At 42.7% G+C, this 22425-nt stretch overlaps 1 protein-coding gene and 1 pseudogene across 4 annotated transcripts in view; both read right to left on the bottom strand.

Annotated features, from left to right (window-relative positions):
* FARS2 (phenylalanyl-tRNA synthetase 2, mitochondrial) overlaps positions 1-22425 on the bottom strand; it is a 581172-nt gene that overhangs the window by 498876 nt on the left and 59871 nt on the right. The gene's annotated exons all lie outside the window — the stretch shown is intronic.
* On the bottom strand, positions 16402-17131 carry LOC308515477 (ubiquitin carboxyl-terminal hydrolase isozyme L1-like; annotated as a pseudogene). The gene has a single exon. The product of its transcript is annotated as a ubiquitin carboxyl-terminal hydrolase isozyme L1-like (transcript).

Below are 22425 nucleotides of genomic sequence, written 5' to 3'. Positions count from 1 at the left end.
TGCATGAATTCATGTACTGGGCCCCTAGTCTATATATACATAAAAGCCAAGCGACTGGAATGACGGAACAACTGAAACGACTGGTCACTATGACTCACACTGAGGCCCCCCTGCTCACCAGCCCCCCCATCAGGGGCAGGGCTGTCCAACCTCCCATGGCCCCTTCCCTCCCCCCCCCCCAGCTGCCCCAGCCCTGATCGGGCCCCGATCAGGGGTGGGGTCGGGAGCCAACCTCCCGCAACCCCTTCCCCCTGCCAGCCCGGACCCGAACAGCCCCCATTGGGGCAGGCCAGCTGGACCCCACCCATCCACCTACTCTTACACTGGGCCTCTAGTCAATATATATAAAGAGCCAGGGTCCGTAACATCCAAAACAACAGAAGGCTTGACTGAATGCCAGGTGGGGGGTGGGCGCTGCGAGGCGGGCACGGCAAGGCTGTTAGCCTCTGAACAGGGAGGCCCGTTGCCTCAGCGGTTGACTCCAGCAGGACCTGAGCACTCCTCTCTGTGGACCAGAGGCCCTTTTACTGATACCATGTTCCCAGGATCTCTCAGACCCATTTGTGGAAGCCAGGAAACACTGCGTGTGTTCATCCCACCCTGGGGACTCCCAGGGCTGACAGCAATGGTGGGCTTCTGTGGGGTCCACTCTGTTATGTGATCCAGAGTCGCTACATCCTAATGTTGACTCTGGCAGGACTTGGGCTGGTCCTCTGCCTATCTGAGGCCCCACTCCCTATACCAAAGCCCCCCCGAGTCTCTGAGACCCGGATGCAGAAATTGCCTGCTGTGGGCATCCTGCCCTGGGTGGGATGATTCTGTTCTAGGGTCCAGGGTCCCTCCCTCGTCCCTCATGTTCCTCAGGGAGCCCTGGCAGGCCCTTGGATCCTCCCTCTGTTGACCCAAGGCCGGACTCCTCAGATCAAGGCCTCACTGCCCTGAGTCCTCTGCAGGAAGTCAGTGTAGGTCACATCCAGTACCAAGCCCAGCAATTCCAAAGCCTGATGGCAGGGGCTGATATGGATTCCATAGGGTCCTTTAGCCCTCCTTCTGATACATACTTTGACAGGACCTGGGCCTTCTGTCCTCTATGAACCTGAGTCTGCAATCCTCAGACCAAGGGTCTGACTACCCGAGTTCCCTGAGGACGTGGGGTGGGGGGAGGTGCAGTTTTCAACATACAAACAGAGCCCAACTTCAGGAATTTTTTTTTTTTTTGAAATATATTTTATTGATTTTTTACAGAGAGGAAGGGAGAGAGATAGTTAGAAACATCGATGAGAGAGAAACATCGATCAGCTGCCTCCTGCACATCTCCTACTGGGGATGTTCCCGCAACCCAGGTACATGCCCTTGACCGGAATCCAACCTGGGACCTTTCAGTCCGCAGGCCGACGCTCTATCCACTGAGCCAAACCGGTTTCGGCCAGGAATTTAAATTCCTGCCTCATTCACCTTATACTGTTAAATCCCAAATCTAGATACTATACCTACTATGATCGCCCCCAAGATTTTAAACAAAGCTAAGATAACCAGTTGAGCAACTCTATTCATTAAAGACAGCCTAAAGGCAATGGTTTCAACCTTGAAAACAGGAAGTTGGGGAGAGCTACATGGACAGTGGAAAAAGGGGGGTGAGAGGGAAAATTTCTCTGGTAGTAGCCAGGAAGTGAATTGTTTTCAAGGTACATAAGAGCAACCTGTACTAGGGAAACAGGATGATTCACATCTCCACAGACAGTCACATTACCTTGAAAGGATTTTTGGTAAATCTTATGAAAACTAATGGTGAAGGATGAGAAAGAACAATGAACCACCAAAATGGTTGGCCTAGGGAAACATTTAAAGGAAGCATCTTCTCCCTACCATGTGACCCATCAGAATTGAACATGGGGTCAGTAAGTTCGAGAAGGCTTAGGAGTGCTAAAGAAATGCTCCCTTTCTCTTACCAAAGCATCTCGGCCTCCTCACCCCTCCCCATGGAGGTGTGAGGATGGTGCTTTATGATGTCTAAGTTTCTCTCCCAGAGCTACCATTAGCTGGAGGAGAGGCTTCCTGATTAATTAAAACCTAGGGGTGGGCCCCTCATTGTCCTAGAGAAAAGCATATGTTCAGGAGGCCTGGGGTAGGGCCCTGGGAAATTTTGACATGGTGAAGATGACCAGGAAACTACAAACTCCTAGAACAATTATGTTACAAACCCCATTCACAAAAGAAGGTAAAAGAGGAAGAAGCCCTGTTAACCCAGGTCCAGTGTCCAGGATGAAAGGACCCACACCCAAACTTCTCCTCCTCTTCTTTAGTGGCATATCCCCAAGACTCCCTAGTCTTGCCGGCAGATACCATCCTCAACCCATATTTTTTCTCATGAAGACATTTTTCCCTTTCATCCTAGCCATTTCCCCACAAACCAATATCCTTCTGCACTCACTCTGTTGTCCTTCCAGACATCCATGGGGATGAAAAGATGTCTTTAAGGGAGTTCAAGGAAAGGAGCCTTTCCAAAAATTCCTACCCCTTCAAGTAAACCTACAAAAGCTATAAAGCCAACAATATGTGGCCATTATCACAGGCCAAATGAGGAACTGAATAAAAATGATCCAGAAAAAGACCAAGACAATGTAGAAAAATTCACCACCTCGAGTGATAACTTGGGCAGCCAGTAACTTCAGAGCATGGCCAATGATCTCAGATCTATGAAGTCTCTGAAGTCTGGCCCCCAAGAAATGCTGACAGTGAGGAAGCCAAATTTTACGCCTACAGTGATGATTAAAATAAAATTGATAAGTGGTTCACTTCCAGTGTAAGCATAATTTGCAGACAATTTTTATTAAATATATTGGAATAATATCTATACTAATAAAAGGGTAATATGCTAATTAGACCGGGAGAACTTCCGGGAGACCTTCCAGATATCCTTTCGGACATAGCCATGGTGGTGGGGCCAAGGCAGAGGCGGTTAGGGGCGATCAGGCCAGGAGGGGAGGGCAGTTGGGGTGATCAGGCTGGCGGGGGGGGGGCCACGGTGGCAGTTGGGGGTGAGCAGGCTGGCAGACAGAGTGGTTAGGGGCAATCAGGCAGGTGAGCAGTTAGGAGCCAGCGGTCCCAGATTGCGAGAGGGATCCCAGATTGGAGAGAGTGCAGGCCAGGCTGAGGGACACCCCCCCTGCCACCCCCATGCATGAATTTTTGCACTGGGCTGGCCACTTGTACTATAATAACTATGTATGGTGTTAAATGGTACGGGATTTATTGAGATGATCACTTTGTAAGTTATATAAATGTCCAATCACTGGGTTATGCACCTGAAATTATATTGTACCTCAACTCTTATTGAAAAATAAAAACAGTATTATTTTAAAAATTTAATGACACTATAGTGGCTCTCAATAGAAAAGTTTAAAGTAAAACAATACTTTTTGGTAGGTTTTAGAGAAGATGGAAGCCATCACTTATAAAATAGTAGAAATAATCCACAACAATCCAAATTAATAACACAGAAGCTTAGTCAGATGAAGAGAAATACAGACAAAAAAATTGAACTCCCATCATTACCTCTGGAAGCATTTCTAAAACTTTCTTTGGAAACAAGTTTTTCTCTTGAAAATATCAGAATAAAAAAAAAAAAAAAAAAAAAAAAACAGAGGAAGACAAATCCTGCTGGGCAGACACTGAGAGGGGTTCAGTGCCCTAAGTCATGTCTCCAGCAGCCCCACGGAACGAGGGCTGTCACCACGACCACCCTGGTCCCTCTCAGCAAGAAGAATCCTCAGTGACGTTTAGCTACTTCTATGCTCCATCAAATCCAAAATGAAAAAAAGGAAAAATAAATAAAGACCAGAGACACATGTTAAGGCTTTAGTTCCTCAAATAAGCACACAGAGCATGCACCTAAGCGGTTACAAGATGTTATATGACAAAAAAAAACAACAAAAACTTTACTTGCCACCTGGCAAAACCAGTGCTATTTAAAGAGGGCATGCTCTATCCTTCACAATCTCACCCCTGGGTGTAACTATTGTTCAGTGTGCTAGATAATCAATTTTCATATGCATAGGTAAACATGCATTTGTTCTTATAGGTTATATGCTATACTTTTATAGCCCCAATTTTAAATACCAAATCATTTGCAAATCATTTTACAAATCTTTGAAACAATTTAGACTATATTACATTAAATAAAAAGAACACATAATTTATTTCACCACTTTCCTACTGAACATTTCCATGTAGATTTATATTTTTCCACATGATTATTTGATGATTTCTCTTGCTTACAAGACTGCAAACCCTATCTTTATTTCTGGTTATTATTCTCATTCCATAAAGGTACCAAAACCATACCAGGTAAACTACAGCTTCTGGTGAATGAATGAGGAAACTATCCTTTGATTTTGGCTCAAATCATCCTCATCCACAGAATATTTGTAACTCCCTTGCAGGCAAAAGAGAAAAAAATCTATTTCTTAAGCACCAGTATATGTCAACCACTGTCCTATCCATATTCAAGAAGAAAGTCTATGTCCAAAAGGGTTGCACCTCAACCAAAAGTACATACCAAAAACCTACCATGAAGTTTTCAATCAAGGGACCTTCCAGAACTCTCCAGTAACCTCACCAAGCAGTCTGACTCTGGTAAAAGCTCTGGTCCCACTCTAAATTTCATCTGTGTCCCCTATGCCTGGGGACGGTCTGAGAGGACATAAGTCTACAGTACATTGCTGCTCAGGGGATCTACCACGGTGGGTGGTACCTGGGCAGGGAGATGTGAGCCAATAGCTCAGGAGTGGTGCATTAAAGTGAGTTCTAAGTAGCTTTGATTTTATCAAAGAAGGTGGTTAGCAGAACTTTGTGACATGTGCAAAAACAGGGAAAAATAAAAAGGTAAAATCCATGCATGATAAGTCATTAGCCCATTCTGGAGAAAGGAAGTAGAAAGTAGGATTCTGATACTTTCTTGTTTTGTGAATAAATATGTTGTACTATTCTCATAGGTACCTGCTGACCTCTCATCGAGAGAGAGAGGCGGGCTGATCGGCAGCTGCCACAGAGGCTGCAGATCAGACCCTACTTCTCTCTCCGGGCCTTGCCAGCAGCCTGGGGTGGCTGCTGATCAGCACGCCTCTCTGATCAGGCCCGAAGATAGGTCCAGAGACGCTAACTGGCATAGAAACTGACCAATCAGAACCAAATCCAGGTGAACTGTGAGGAGCCACTGGCTGCATAGGAGGCGGAGCTTTTGACACTGACTGGCATAGAAACTGACCAATCAGAACCTAATCTGGGTGAACTGCGAAGGCAGAACAAAAGGTGGGGACTGAGGAGGGGTTTTAAGGGTAACAGCTGTTTGGTGTAAGGTGTAAGAAAGTGGTTCAATTTTTTAATGACCAGTTTGGCAGTATAGTGCATGTGGCTGGCTATCAGTCCAGATATAGGGATTATGTATTTTTGTCTGCCAAGAGCAGCACCTCCTGCTGAAAAAGGCTTCCCCCCACCACTTAAGCAATCCTATCCTATATAATCTATCCATACTAATAAAAGGGTAATATGCTAATTAGACCAGACATCCTTCCGGACGAAGCTGGGGCCAGAGCAAAGCCCTGGTCCCGGGTGCCTGCCAGTAGCCAGAGGGAAGCCCGGGTCCTGGGTGCTGGAGGAAAGCCAGTGCTGGCAGCCAGGGGAAGGAAGGCCTACTCTTGCATGAATTTTTGTGCATTGGGGAGAGAAACCAAGATGGCGGCATAGGTAAACACCGGAGTTTGCTGCCTCGAACAACCACTTCAAAAATACAACTAAAAGACAGAACGGACATCATCCAGAACCACAGGAAGGCTGGCTGAGTGGAAGTTCTACAACTAAGAGGAAAGAGAAAAGCATACCAACACTCAGAGGAGATGCAGTGCTGAAGTAAAATACTAAGGTGCGAAGTGCATGCGGAGCGGGCTGGCGGCTGAGGGCGAGGTTGTCGTTTTCAATTGGGAGGGAGTCTCAGGCTCTGAGCTCCAGTTCCGGGCGAGTCTCTAGGGACCCAGACTCATACGAGAGAAGCGGGACTGTCTGGCATCGCTCAGAACCCTGGGCAGCTTTCTCTCCGTAGGGCTTGCAGTGATTACTGGGACACTGAGAAGCAGAGCCTCTGAGGGCAAGACTGAGAGCAGCCATAATTGCTAACCCCGCTCTGTTGATCCCCTGGGATCCGCCCCACCCAAGCCCTGCAGGGAGACTTTTGCTGGATAGCCTCAGGCAAAGGCTAGATTAGCACCTCCCTAGAGATCCAGGAGCCAGGAAGCCCAGAGGTCAGAGTGGGACCATCCAGTTTGCAGCTCCGTGGAACCATAAAAGACACACTCAGGGGGAAGACTCAGTGAGCATGAAAGCCCCATCGAAGCAAGTCTAGCCCCAGAGGGGTGTCTCCAGCACAGAAGTTCTCCCACTGCAGACACAGCTGATTCTCACAGCCAATTGGCCTGGAGGTCAATTCCTCACAGTGATAACTACAACAATCAAGGCTTAACTACAACAATACTGTGCACAAAGCCCACAAGGGGGTGCACCAAGAGTGTCTACCACAGGTAATTGGGATACTTAGCACAAAAAGGCACTCTATCAACACAGCAAAGCATAAAAAATGCTGAGACAAAGAAACAGGACACAAACAACAGGATTGGAGGCAAGCAAACTGTTGGATATAGAGTTCAAAACCACACTTTTAAGGTCTTTAAAGAACTGTCTAGAAGCCGTCGATAAATTTAATAAGGCTCTCGAAAAGACTGGTGAGACCACAGATAAATGTAGTGAGATCCTCAAGAAATCTAATGAGACCCTCGATGTTGTGATAAAGAACCAACTAGAAATTAAGCATACACTGACTGAAATAAAGAATATTATGCAGACTCCCAACAGCAGACCAGAGGGTCGCAAGAATCAAGTCAAAGATTTGAAATACGAAGAAGCAAAAAACACCCAACCGGAAAAGCAAAATGAAAAAAAGAATCCAAAAATACGAAGATAGTGTAAGGAGCATCTGGGACAGCTTCAAGCATACCAACATCCGAATTATAGGGATGCCAGAAGATGAGAGAGAGCAAGATATTGAAAACCTATTTGAAGAAATAATGACAGAAAACTTCCCCTACCTGGTGAAAGAAATAGACTTACAAGTCCAGGAAGCGCAGAGAACCCCAAACAAAAGGAATCCAAAGAGGACCACACCAAGACACATCATAATTAAAATGCCAAGAGCAAAAGACAAAAAGAGAATACTAAAAGCAGCAAGAGGAAGACAGTCAGTTACCTACAAGGGAGTACCCATATGTCTGTCAGCTGATTTCTCAACAGAAACTTTGCAGGCCAGAAGGGAGTGGCAAGAAATATTCAAAGTGATGAATGCCAAGAACCTGCAACCAAGATTACTTTATCCAGCAAAGCTATCATTCAGAACTGAAGGTCAGATAAAGAGCTTCACAGATAAGGAAAAGCTAAAGGAGTTCATCACCACCAAACCAGTATTATATGAAATGCTGAAAGGTATCCTTTAAGAAGAGGAAGAAGAAGAAAAAGGTAAAGATACAAATTATGAACAACAAATACACATCTATCAACAAGTGAATCTAAAAATCAAGTGAAGAGCCGAAACCGGTTTGGCTCAGTGGATAGAGCTTCGGCCTGCAGACTGAAAGGTCCCAGGTTCGATTCTGGTCAAGGGCATGTACCTGGGTTGCGGGCACATCCCCAATAGGAGATGTGCAGGAGGCAACTGATCGATGTTTCTCTCTCATCGATGTTTCTAACTCTCTCTATCTCTCTCCCTTCCTCTCTGTAAAAAATCAATAAAATATATTTTAAAAAAATAAAAAATAAAATAAAATTAAATAAAAAATAAATAAAAATCAAGTGAATAAATAATCTGATGAACAGTATGAACTGGTGATTGTAATAGAATCAGGGACATAGAAAGGGAATGGATTGACTATTCTTGGGAGGGGGTGAAAGGGGTGTGGGGGTGAGGAAAGAGATTGGACAATAATCATGCACCTATGGATGAGGACAGTGGGTGGGGAGTGAGGGTGGAGGGTGGGGTGGGAACTGGGTGGAGGGGAGTTACGGTGGGAAAGAAGAGTAACTAATGTAATAATCTGAACAATAAAGATTTAATTAAAAATAAAATTTTATGCATTGGGCCTCTAGTCTATACTAATAAAAGGGTAATATGCTAATTAGACCAGATCAACCAGCCATCTTCCTGATGTCCAACTTCCTATCGAACAAAGCCATGGTGGTGGGGGCCAAGGCAGAGGCAGTTAGGGGCAATCAGGCCAGCAGGGGAGGGCAGCTGGGGGCAAGATCAGGCCAGCACAGGAGGGCCCTTGGGGGCAACCAGGCCGGCAGGGGAGGGCAGTTAGGGGCAGTCAGGCCAGCAGGGGAGGGCAGCTGGGGGCAAGATCAGGCAGGCAGGGGAGGGCCCTTGGGGGCAAGATCAGGCCTGCAGGGGAGGTCATTTGGGGGCAAGATCAGGCCAGTAGGGGAGGGCAGTTGGAGGCAAGATCAGGCCAGCAGGGGAGGGCAGTTAGGGGTGATCAGGCAGGCAGGCAGAGAGGTTAGGGGCGATCAGGCAGGCAGGCAGAGGCAGTTAGGGGCAATCAGGCAGGCAGTTGAGCAGTTAGGAGCCAGCGGTTCCAAACTGCAAGAGGGATGTACGACTGCCGGTTTAGGCCCAATCCTTGTGTGATTGGGCCTAAACCAGCAGTCGAACACCCCCCAGGGGGTCCCCGATTGGAGAGGGTGCACGCTGGGCAAGGGAACCCCCTCCCCATGCGTGAATTTCGTGCGCCAGGCCACTAGTAAATAAATATGCAAACAAAGATACTGTAAGACATCTACTTTCCTGAGATGACATGAGAAGGAGAATCAAAGTATCCCAGCCAACAGCTAGCACCAAGACACCAGACAAGGTGAGACAAGCCAACTTCTAGCCCAGCTTAGCTGCCATCTAAAATCAGCTGCATGAATAACAGCCAGCATATATATAACAGAAGGACTGCTCAATCAACCCACAGAGTGATGGGAAATAACAAATTACTTTCCTTCACAACATATATTTTTTGAGTAGCTCTATTTTTTGAACCATAATTCAGACCTTTTTTTAAAAGATGATAACTACTTGTATGCATGCATATAAGCATAACCAATGGACATAAGACACTGGGGGGTAGGGAAGGCCAGGGGATTGTCAAGGGCGGGGGGGAAAAAAAAGGACACATATGTAATACCCTTTGTAATACTTTAAGCAATAAAAGAAAAAAGAAAAAGAAAAAAAAAAGATGATAACTAGGGTTCCTTCCAGTCTTTTTTTTAAAAAATTTTTATTTATTTTTAAATATTTTTATTGATTTTCAGAGAGGAAGGGAGAGGGAAAGTGAGATAGAAACATCAATGATGACAGAGAATCATTGATCGACTGCCTCCTACATGCCTTCTACTGGGGATTGAGTCTGCAACCTGGGCATGTGCCCTTGACCAGTATTGAACCCGGGAACCCTCAGTCCTCAGGCCCACGCTCTATCCACTGAGTCAAACTGGCTAAAGTAAATATATTTTTATTGATTTCAGAAAGGAAGGGAGAAGAAGAAAGAGAAACATCAATGATGAGAATCATTAATTGGCTGCCTCCGGCACGCCTCCTACTGGTGATCAAGGCGGCAATCCGGCATGTGCACTGACCAGGAATCGAACCATGACCTCATGGTTCATAGGTCACTGCTCAATCACTGAGCCACACCAGTGTGGCCATAATTCATATCTTTAAGCATCAGAGAAAGTATCTAATTACACTGTATTAATGACTTTAGGAAAATGCTATAGCACTTCCTATAGCACAGCTCTAATGACTTCTAAGGATTAGTCACTGCGTGTGAAGGATTTAGAGGGCAAAAGAGAAGAGGGAAAGGTGGTAGCTGGAGGTTCTGACATCAACCAGATTTATTTTGGAGATAGGATGACTTTCAAAAGTTAAGCTATTTATATGACAGATTTCTATATGGATGAAAAATTATTCTGGAGTATACACTAAACACAGATGACATCTACCTAATGGGGATGAAGTAGATATAACAAAGCTTAGTATAAATTTTTGCTCTCTATGCAATGCTCTCACCTCACCAACCTTGCACTGTCCTAACTTTGTCTCCTGCAAGACACAGAGGCCAGGGATCCCTTATAAGATGGAAATATAAATATATATAAGAACATGGAACCTCAACACTCAATTTCTACTCACACTGTTTCCTTCCCTCTGCTCATGTCCAAGTCCCACCTTAAAGGTGACTTTTACAAATGTCAAGAACACATCAAGCCCAATGCATAATCCTACATGATCTTTTAAGACCTTTTTTATAGAGGATTTTAAAAGAACATGAACACCATGAAAAATACAAATCATATAAGTTATTGAAATTAACACTAATGTCAGGAGAATAATGGGACAATGGTCATTTTGTACAGGTGACCCAAGAGCAGAAGAAACTATTTTCCTCCTTTTGGAACCCAAGAGTAGGTCAGATCCTCTATGAAAGACCAGTACTCATCCATAACTCTGACATTTCCTATACAGATGAAGTTTCAAGAGTCCAAAATCAATTTCCCAGACTCTCCTATCTTTATCAAGAATTGTTATTTTCTCTCAACCACGATTCCATCTATAAAAAATGGCTCTTGACTTTAATATCCACGCCTGTCTCTGTGTTGCCTTAAAAGGACAGAAGAATGCAAAGACATGAGAGAAGGAAGGAGAAAATGCTTTCTAGCCATAGCATAAAGCTGGCACTTTGGAAAGCTAAGAGCTTACAATACCCAGTACAGAACAGAAGAGCAGTGGATTAAACTGAAGGTCAGTTAACCGGTCAACTGCTTTCACTATCCATTCATGGACCTTCCCATCATCAACGTACCAGCAGCTGCCCTCCTCCAGCCTGACTCTAGCTATGCTGACCTCAGGGAGAACAGCATGTCGTCAGGGAGAATAGTACTCATGAGACCAGCCAGGTAGCATCCAAGCCACTTGGGAGCTGACATGGTATTTCCCAGCGTGTACTCTGAATACTAGTTTCTCAAGATGTACAGATGGGAAAGTTTCCCAAACCTTCTGGAAAACAGTGGACTTTACCCTCGCTAAAGATTCACTATGGATATCTGTACTTTCAGATCCAATTGACTCTGGGGCCTATTTATCACATGGCATTTATTAATATCCAAGCATCTTGTGTTCTGAAGCACATCTTCTAGAAAGCACTGAGTTTGTGCATTTGAAGTCATCTCAATTAGTGTCTATGTTCTAGGCAACCCAGGAAAGTGGGTAAAGCATGCAGGTTCATTTCCCACTCAGGGCACATACAAAATCAATGAATGCAAAAATGAATGGAACAACAAATTGATCTCTCTCTCTATCTCTCTCTCTCTCTCTCTCTCCCCTCTCTATCAAATCAATCAAGCAATAAATTTTTTTTTAAATCAAAAGGAGCTCTGCAAAATGGTACACTCTGAAAAGTGATACATTACATGGTTGGTTGTCTCATCTCTTATATGACTTAATTATCCATTTAAGAGACACAGTATAACGAACCTCAAAAAGATACCAAAGAACAAGTTACGAGAGGCCACAGTACTGAGCTAGGGAGGTCGCAGAGCACTGAGGTTGAGAGCACAGCTTAGGACACAAGCTCTGCCAATCACCCAGTCTCTGATGTCAACAAGCTACTTAACTTCCTTCAGCATTCATTTCCCAATACTCTAAATAGACATTTTGGCTAAAATAAATTGTAATGATATTGTCTCTAGACAATAATAAATGCTATTGTTATTTGTTGTGTTAATATCATTGTTATACTATCTGCTCAAGGAAATAAGTCCTATATTCTCTAAAACAAATATATATTTGAATTATTCAAATAATTAATCACCTCCCACAATCTATCATTAAAAGTAACTCAGAGCCGAAACCGGTTTGGCTCAGTGGATAGAGCGTCGGCCTGCGGACTGAAAGGTCCCAGGTTCGATTCCGGTCAAGGGCATGTACCTGGGTTGCAGGCACATCCCCAGTGGGAGATGTGCAGGAGGCAGCTGATCGATGTTTCTCTCTCATCGATGTTTCTGACTCTCTATCTCTCTCCCTTCCTCTCTGTGAAAAATCAATAAAATATATTAAAAAAAAAGTAACTCAGAAAACGATATTAAATGCTTACCCATTAAAATGTTTTTATTTCTTTATTTGTATTGAATCATCTCTCCTCCCCATGAACACAGAAGAGGGAGAAGAGTAGTGGGGCTGAGGGAGGGAGATGGTGGGGAGGGCGAGGGGGGGAGCCAAGAAGGGGGCTCCAGGAAAACAGTCCAGTCTCTGAAGTTTCATCAGGTGCAGGTGAAGGGATGACCTCTCCTCTTATTTCCCAGGGGTTCCTGACAATCCCATAAACTGAAGCTTCAGTTATTCTGGTCATATGCTTTTTTTTTTAATTAAGGTATTACATTTGTGTCCTTATCTCCCCATTGCCCCCCAACCCCCTCACTCATGCCCTCACCCCCCTGTTGTCTGTGTCCATTGGTTAGGCCCATATGCATGCATACAAGTCCTTTGGTTGATCTTTCCCCCTTACCCCCATCCTCCCCTACCTTCTCTCTGAGGTTTGATGGTCTGAACGATGCTTCTCTGTCTCTGGATCTGTTTTTGTTCATCAGTTTATGTTGTTCGTTATTTTCCATAAATGAGTGAGATCATATACTTTTGAATGTGATGAAGGTGTCAGAGAGCTTCTTAATTTAAACCCCATGGAAAGACGCATAGCAGTCTCTACTCCATCTTCCACTGAACAAAGTCCTATGAGCTGGCCAGGCCACGCACATACAACTGAGAGAAATTAGATCTACCTGAGGCTTCACCACCATTACTGGTATTGTGGGTACAGGAGGAGAGCACAGGGCCATGGTAGAGGGCTGTGCTTGGGTGGTAATGTATGTCTCCAGGCCAGATAAGGGATTTATAATAACCGTGCTGTTCTACTGGCCTTCCACCCTGACTCCTTCGTGGTCCTCATGCCACTGATTTTCTGTGTTAAGAGAACAAAGTAAAGGTGGGAATGGCAATACTCCACAAGTTGGGTTGACAGAGACCTTAGACTGTCTCTCAGGATGGGAAAGGACTGCAATTGTTGGTGGGATTAGTTGTAGGTAGAAATTCATGGTGACAGTGTAGCCCTCCAGCTGGGGTGCTTGCAACCCTCAAGCCAATAGGTGGTCGTTACTTTGTCAAGCATCAGTCCATTAATGAGTCATGGCTCTCTTCTCACTTGTAGCCCAGGCACAGCACTGACTCAGTCTATTGAGGGTCTTGATAGTCAGGGAGTGGCTATATGTCAGGTTTCAGTTTCTTTTCAGGGTCCATGTTTATCCATGGGTCCTTCATGGTTTCCTCTAAAATGCACTTCTCACTAGGGTTGGGGATAGGGAATTTCTTAAGCAGGTTTTCACTCTCTATGGATATGAGGAAAGAAACATTGTTTATTCTGCATTCGTCTTCCTCAAAAGGCAGAGATCAGGTAACCATCATAAAAAAAGGAACTCCAAGGCCCCATAAATCCACCAAGGGTCCAACATAATTATGGCTCTGGAACATTCCCAGGGTACAGTAGATCGGGTTCTGCAACAGAAGGTATTCCATTTACTGACAATGGTGAATTCATTCCTGAAGCCAAAGTCTGCAACACTGACATTAAGGTCAACATCAAAAAGTTCTCTGGCTTTGGGTCTCTGTGGACAGTACCCTCTGATGGCGGTACTACACAGCAGAAACTATCTAGTGGAATTTGCCATAAGCCTCTTTCTCATTCATGTAGCTATTGTCCTGGAGGTCTCTCTTCCACTAACATACACCATGATCAGAGTGTTTCCTGGGTCTAGATCATCTCAAATAGTTTCACAATATTAGGGTAATGCGATTCAAGGTCTATGTGCTTTGGACTTCAAGGAATAGTCCCTGGAAGCTGGAAAAGCTATACTGCTCTTATTAAATACCTTCACTGCGACCTCTGTCCCAGTCATAATGTACCCAGCCATCAGGTGGTGAAGCTGCCCTGGCCAATAGTCTTGAGGAGCCAGAAATTGTCAATATGGGTCTCCTCCTCAGCAGAGATGGCCATAGGCCCAAGCAGCACAGTGACCTGCTAATAACACTAATTTTTTTAAAAAAAATTTTGTTTTAAATATATTTTATTTATTTTTTTACAGAGAGGAAGGGAGAGGGTTAGAGAGTTAGAAACATCGATGAGCGAGAAACATCGATCAGCTGCCTCCTGCACACCCCCTACTGGGGATGTGCCCGCAGCCAAGGTACATGCCCTTGACCGGAATCGAACCTGGGACCCTTGAGTGTGCAGGCCGATGCTCTATCCACTGAGCCAAACCGGCTAGGGCTAATTTTTTAAATTATATGATAAAAATATAAAGAAGAAAAAATTTTAAAATAAATAGGAAAAGGGGAAAAATGGGTCTCAGAATAAAACTGCCAAAAAATTACTCAAAAATAAAAAATGAGAAAAACAGAAAAAATAAGATAATAATGATAGAATAAAGAAAAATATAAAAATAAATAAAAAAGAATGAGGACAAAACAACATAAAAGAATAAAGTAAAAGGAGAAAATTTAAATTAGTAAAAAATAAGAAAAAACAGTAAGGGAAAAAATAACAAGAAAGACAAAAAGCCAACTGTGGTCAAAGTCCCTTAAGTCACCAAAAATCAAGCTTCCTCAATAACAGGACCAAACACTGGGGACTCAGCCAGGGACTTATACTGGTGCTTGGAATTCCCATTCCTAATGAGGTCATAGCAAGAAGTACACCAATCATGGCTGGGGTTTTTCTCACTTTTTTGTTTCAAGAACACTTTATTATTTTTATAGGGGAAGGGAAATACTTGGAAAAAACTTTTTATTTATGTGCGTGATAGCAATCTATATTTAAAATTTAAAACATAGAGGATGCCTCGGTGGCCTTTTCATTTCTAGTTTGAAAAACCGTAATTTTTTTTTTTTTTTTTTTTTTTTTTTTGCTTTTTAAGATCTCATAATGTCTATACAATATAACCAATTCCTTTTTCTTTCAGCTCTGTCTCAAAATGATGCCAAAGTTAACTGGGCGAATGATACTATAACAAAAATGTTCTGTTGTATAACATATAGTAAGGTGCATTAACATCTATGAACTCAAGGAGAGATGGCTTTCATCAGATTTTCATTTTTTTCTCTTTTTTTTTCCTTCTCTCTTTTTTTTTTTATTGCTTAAAGTATTACAAAGGGTATTACATATGTGTCCTTTTTTTCCCCCCGCCCTAGACAGTCCCCTAGCCTCCCCTATCCCCCAGTGTCTTATGTCCATTGGTTATGCTTATATGCATGCATACAAGTCCTTTGGTTGATCTCTTACACCCCTCCCTCCTGCCCCCCAACCCTCCCCAACCCTCCTGCTGCAGTTTGACAATCTGTTTGAGGCAGCTCTGCCTCTGTATCTGTTATTGTTCAAAAGTTTATAATGGTCTCTATTATCCATGAATGAGTGAGATCATGTGGTATTTTTCCTTCATTGACTGGCTTATTTCACTTAGCATAATGCTCTCCAGATTTTCATTTCTTATTTGCAGTTTTGCCAAGAGTCTTTAAAGGAGATTCCTCTCTTCCATGGTCCAGAGAACTCACTAGGTTCTTTTCAGTTATCTTTAAATGTACAGGTTGCAGTTGCAGGTTGAGAAGGCTACTCTTTCTTTTTTTAAACCAACAGGCAAGCCATCATACTCTGTGTCTGTAATAGGTTGTGGCACGGGTGCTGCATGCTTGGCATGGCACCAATTCCTCACGGGGAAAAATCCAGAAGTCCATTTATTCTCTAACACACTTCTTTCCTTTTTTCCCTTATCAGCAGAAAAGTTTTATTCCTTTAAAGAACAAACCATGCCGAAACCGGTTTGGCTCAGTGGATAGAGCGTCGGCCTGCGGACTGAAGGGTCCCAGGTTCGATTCCGGTCAAGGGCATGTACCTGGGTTGCAGGCACATCCCCAGTGGGAGATGTGCAGGAGGCAGCTGATCGATGTTTCTCTCTCATCAATGTTTCTAACTTTCTATCACTCTCCCTTCCTCTCTGTGAAAAATCAATAAAATATATTTAAAAAAAAAAAAAAGAACAAACCATTTAAACTACATCCACGGCCTTAACTTATAGCCACAAACAAAAGTAGCCATTTAAAAAATTAAATACTGAGGTGCAAGGCATACAATGGGGAAAATGCTTCACCGTCTAAAGCTTACAATAAATTTTGCTTCATCGACAGCTGAGTTCTGCTAGCGCTTGGGTGTGGTTTGAGGTGAGAATAGCTACAGAACCGAAGGAGAACAGCTATTTTCTACAACTACTGAAGCATTCTAGAATGCATTGGTAGGGATATATTTTGATGGTGAAGGGAAGATGGGGGAAAAAGCTAATAGAGCATTACGCGGTCTTGCAGAGGGCCCCAGCAGAAAAGCGGACTTCTTGCTCACACTCAGTGATTTCTCAGTAGACCCTGGCTGCGTCCTGCAGCAGCGAGGCCTCTGCATTGGTGCCATGGTTCACTGGAAATGGCATTTGTCCATCAAGTTCCTAGAGGTTGCAGTCCATGTTGTTATACAGAATAAAATGAAAGTTCACTTTTCATCTACCCAACACTGGCCTTCCTGCACCAGGCTTCATGGGCTGCCTGAATGGCCTCATTCTTTTCCAAGCATTTTGCTGTCTTCAGGGGATAACTTCTCAATTTCTGAAAAAAAGCTTTCAGGACTGACCCATTCGCAAATTCCAGTTTATCTTCACTACTGTATGTCTAAGTCTGAGGGTACCACAGGAACTCCCAATGGTCTACTTCATAAAGTACACTTTCGGACTGACTTACTGTCCCTCAGTTCTTCAGTCTGTTTTTTCCTGAAGTTCTCATGCTGGGCCTCCTCTTCCAGCCCCCGAACATCCACAAAGCACCACTGGCCAGCAGCCCCCAAATGGGCGGGCACTTTGTTCAGCACCTGGGGTTAATTTTCATCAGTTTGAGCTGTATCTTCATGAACCACAGAAGAAACCACAACCCACAGATGAGGAGAAACCTCATTTCTTTATATGGATCCAAGTTCCTGACCTATATCATTTCCCTTCTCCCTGAAGAACTTTTTAAACATTTCTTGCCAGGCTGATCTACTGGTAACAAGTTCCCTCAATTTTTGTTAGTCTGAGAAAGCCTTTATTTGTCCTTCACTTTTGAAGGATAATTTTGCTAAACACAAAATTTTAGGCTGGTTGTTTTTGTTGTTGCTTTTCCTTGCTTACGTAGTTTCTTTAAAAAAATCTGATTTTTTTATTCTTGTGCTTTTAAGGAAAGGTGTTTATTTCCTCTGGCTTTCTTCAAGTTGTTCTCTTTCTCTTTGCTTTTCTACAGGTTTAATTTCATATATCTGTGTGTAGATGTTTTGAAATTTGCCTACATAATGTTCTCTGAGCTACCTGGATTTGTGCTTTGATGTTGCCACATCAAACTTCTCAGCCATTATTACTTCAAACATTTCTTCTTTCCCTTTTTCTGTTTCTTCTCTTAGTATTCCCATTTACCTGTATATTACATCCTTTGTAACTGTCTTACAGTTCTTATTTTGTTCTAGCTTCGTCATTTTTTTTCTTTCCTTTCCTTTTCAGTTTGGGAAGTTTCTAATGACCTATCTGCCAGCTCACAAACTGTTTCCTTGGCCCAGTCCAGGTTACTGATGAGACAAAAAGCGTTCTTCACTTCTGTTACAGCGTTTTTTTTATTTCTAGCGTTAACTTTTTATTCTTTCCAGAGTTTTCATCCCTCTGCTTGAACCCAACTATTTTTTTTATTTTGTTCACCTCTGACATTATAGCCCTTAGCATATTAACCATATTTATTTTAAATGCCTGGTCTGATAATTCAAAAATCTCTACCATATCTGACTCTGGTTTGGATGCTTCATTTGTCACTTGAAATTGTTTTGCCTTTTAGCATGCCTTACAATGTTTGTTTATGAAAGCCAGACATGATGTACTGTGTAAAAGGAATGTAAGTAAGCCTTTAGTGTGAGGTTTTATGTTTATCTGGCTAGGAATTAGGCTGTGTTTGCTGTCTGCTGTGGATATCAGAAGCTAAAATTTCCTCTACTATCCTTGTTTATGCCTTCCCTGTTGCATTTGACTTTCCTTTTCATAGGGTCTGAGCCTTGCAGTTCTTTTAGCTGTAATCCCATGTCATTATCCAGGAGCCTGACTCATGTGGTGGTAAAGTTTAGGGGAGGGGAAGCCCTCTACTGTGCTATGATTAGGTCTCGGTGTTTTACTGAGCCTGGGCCACTGGCCTGTGACTCTCACAAGTGTTGGCTTTCTTTTCCTCCCTTAGGTGAGACCAAAAGTCTAAAGGGAGCTGAATTATGTATTTCTTATCCCAAGTCAGTCAGATTCTGATGAACCCCAAGTCTGTTAAGCTTTGGTAAATTAATTTAAGGGCTGGCTATTATTAAGGAGAACAATGTTTTGGATACATTTTTAAATGGTTACTTTCCCCCTCCCACTGCCAGAAAAAGGAGAGGGTTTTTCTGAGTCTCTGGTGGGACTCCTGAAAGTAAGATTCATGAAAGCATACAGCCTCTCCATGCCCTCCAATACTGGGCCCTGGGAGTTTTTAACTCTCAAGCTTGTGCATACCAAGTCTCCAGCAACTTACATATTACAATTTAACTGTTCCTACCAGTCCTGGTGGTATGTATTGGGGCAGGGAAAGGGGGATTCTGCTCCTAGACTTTTGCTTCTGGTAAACTGTGATTCTTAGAATCCCTTCTCTCTCCATTTCAAGGTACAGCAATTAACCTGGTGACCTCAGTTCTCATGCATCTAAGAAGAATTGTTGATTATCAATTTGCTGAGCTTATTTTCTTATTGTGAAGACAAGAGTGTAAACTTCCAGGCTCTTTACATGATGGCCTGTGAAATTCTCAAAAATAATGTATTGTTTTGATGATTTTACAATCTTATTCATAATATTCAAACCTTCAAAAATCTATGTTTAATTAAACTGTTTTGTTTATAGCATGCTATCTGAGAGTACTATTTACACAGGAAAAATACACTAAGCACAGACAAGTGTTTGGAGAAGTAGCTAATCCATCCTATAGTGCCACTCACCCTAGATGAATCTTGAGCTGTACTTCTGATATTTAAAAATCTCTCAAGCTATTTTGATTACAATGGTCTTTTCTTATAATTTCTAAAATCAGATGTCAGCCAACATGAATATGGCTCCATTATTCAGGTAAGACTGCCAATTAAGCATCTGGATAACCACCAGCATCCCTCTCCATTATGAGGCCCTAATAAGAAGACAGAGTGAGCACCAACAGTATATGCTGCTTTACTTCTTATCCACAACTCATTTGTTGATGCCACGCAAGGTGGCAGGAGGGAAACTACGCCATTTAAATAAAGCAGTCTCCTATGTGGTCTTCTATTATAGTCATTTACCTCTGCACATGCACTGATAACCAGCTTAGCACAAATGTGTTAGGCATTCTGGTACCCTTTGTTCCCCTCTTCTCCAAAAATCAATCTATTCTTTAGAAATAAAACAAATTCTTTTCAAAATAATATACTGCCAACAGTAGATACCGATGCTTTGGGAAATACAGGTTTTATTGCTGCTACATTATTCTTTCTTTGAAAGATAAGGAAGAGATAATACTTCCCTGCAAATATTTAATGTTAAGGTCTAACTATTTTTCAGATTGTGAGTTGGTTTTCTTTATCAACTTGTATTTTAATAATTTCTCTTTGCTCCTTTATCTCACCATCAAATGAGCTTCCAATCTACCTCTATGATTTTGGGCTCCAAAACTTACTCATTTACCTAAATAAATTAGACTGAATTTCATTACATACTAGAACCATATTCATATCAAGAGACCAAAATTTCACTAGGGCTTGATTTCATCATGCAGGCACAGCATGCAAGGAAACAGATGGGACAACTTCTACAAAACCTCCAGTAATGGGGAATGGTCAGACAGCACATATGTAAAAGATTCTACTTGTCTTACTAGCATTATCTGAGGGGTCTTAATCATTACTAATGCTTGTCCAAGATTATATAATACCCAGGTAGAGTGTTCCTTATTTCAAAAATATCATTCCTGAAAGCCAAGTCATTTAAATAAACATAGAAACCTTGTATTACAAAAGATTCCTAAAGTACATCTTTTCACAAAGCCAAGAATTCATCAGCAAAATCATCATCCAATTACCTCCATCCCAAATTTACCTGCTTTTCATTTAAAATGGTTATATATTGGATTTTCTTAAAATAGAGCACAACTTAACTTTTGTTATATAGATCGTATTTCTTTCTCAAAAAACTCCAGATTGCTATATAAAATATGCCTCACAATTTCTCCACAGAAATTTCACATAAAAGTCATATAAATTCTCAATTCAATTATATGAAAACTATATTTCCCCAACTAGCCATTCTTCTTGACAAAAGGGAGGTGAAGCTCTTTAGATGCTGCCAGGACTTTCATGGAGCACAAGTCTGGGGAGAATCCCCCTTCAGTAGATCTCTTATGAGAATGAAATATATGATTAATCCTTAGAGAAAAAACAGCCAATCAAACTGAGGAAGAACAAGATACAAACTCTATCTGAGGAGAAATCAGACTTTTTGGAAGGAGAAACCATCAGAGCTGGTGATCCCTTCTGAAAACCAGAAACAACCCACCTTTCCCCCATGTGATCCCTCCTCTCCCTGATCCCATTCACCCAGTCCAGCTGGTCACTGTCCTCCAACCCACTGCATCCTTTACAAGTTCTTTTAAATCCATCCCGTCAGTATCTCAGGGATCCATATGTTGTAGGCGGCAGGAACTGTACCAGGTATCTGACCAGTTGGGTCAGACCAGACCTGGGTCTCACAACCTCAGTACTTGAGTTCTGGATAAGAAAAAAATTCAATTCAGAGCCAAGACTCAAACTCACTAGAGAAGATTTATCAAGCAAGCAAAGAGAAAGCACACTTGAACAGAGTATACCAAAGAGAAATCTGGAGCTGGTGGCTCAAAGAGCTGCCCTGAAAAATGGGCTAGGGCTCCTTTTAACACCTTGCAGGGGGCAGAAGGTGTAACTATTTTCTTCTTCAAACTGACCTATTGGGATCTGCCAGTTGTCTTCTGTCCTTGTATGGAAGCTAGATGGGGCTTTCCTCCAGCCCCCTTGGTCTCCTCTAACGTGGGGGTAGGGCGGGGGGAGGGGGGTCTACCACATGGCTTAACCACATGCCAGAGGAGAAACAGTCAGGAGAATCTGACCTGTGCCTGGAGGCATTCTAGGATGCAGAGGGGGTCTTGCAGGTGAAGTTTTGATTAAAAATACTTATCTCTAATACTTGCTCTACCAGTTCTTTCCATTGCTAGGTATCTGGACATTCTGCACTGGTGAACTTCTGCAATTGGCCTATAGTCCTTGCCCTGCTCATGTCTGACTGCCTACCACACATCTACCTCTTTTCATTACCAACTTCTTCCTTCCATCAGGCCACCTTTATCTAGGGAGGCCCCTTAACTGTTTCACTGCCTCCAATCTTAGCCTCCCAATCCATTTCCTCCCAAACAACCAGCAAGATCTTCCAAATTTACAAATCTAATCAAGTCACTCTACTGTTAAAAATACTTCAGTGACTCCCCAATACCAAAAATGTTTCTATGGATAAAATCCATATGCCTCAGCATAATTATAACATCTTCATAAATTTATTGGAGGTTCCCAAATTTTGTTACACCTTGAAATCTGAGAAGCTTTATAATTCCCAATGCCCTGGCATACTCATATCAGTTAGTCACAAAAAGCAAACTATAGTACTACCAATAATTTAGGAAGTAACTGGGTAACCAGCACTAGCTGATGGCAATCTCTTTTTTAGCACAGCTAAAAATGTCAAATCCCGCTCACACTGCTCAGCAAACAGGCAATCTGGGACCTGGATGAAGGACTTTGTGGCATATTCCAGCCAAGGGATTTGTCTAGTATTATAGTTCCCAGACAAGAGGAGGGTGAACTCCCAACATGGGATTTAGGTGACCCTTTAATAAACCATTATCCATATAGATAATGCTGAGGATCGTTTTAGGGGGTTGTTAGTTTGTATTTTGCTGATAAATCTGCTTTGCACTCTCAATACCTTACACACACACACACACACACACACACACACACACACACACACACAAACTTTCCCACCCTGAATCCCCAAATCTGGGTTAGAGGCCATGCCTATGGCACTCTCTGGCAACTTGTACTTCCCCTAATATGCCA

This window comes from Myotis nattereri, assembly GCF_964212035.1.
Source record: "Myotis nattereri genome assembly, chromosome: 3".
Lineage (NCBI taxonomy): Eukaryota > Metazoa > Chordata > Mammalia > Chiroptera > Vespertilionidae > Myotis > Myotis nattereri.
The sequence above is the reverse complement of the archived record's forward strand: the minus strand, read 5'-3'. Positions and strand labels throughout refer to the sequence as shown.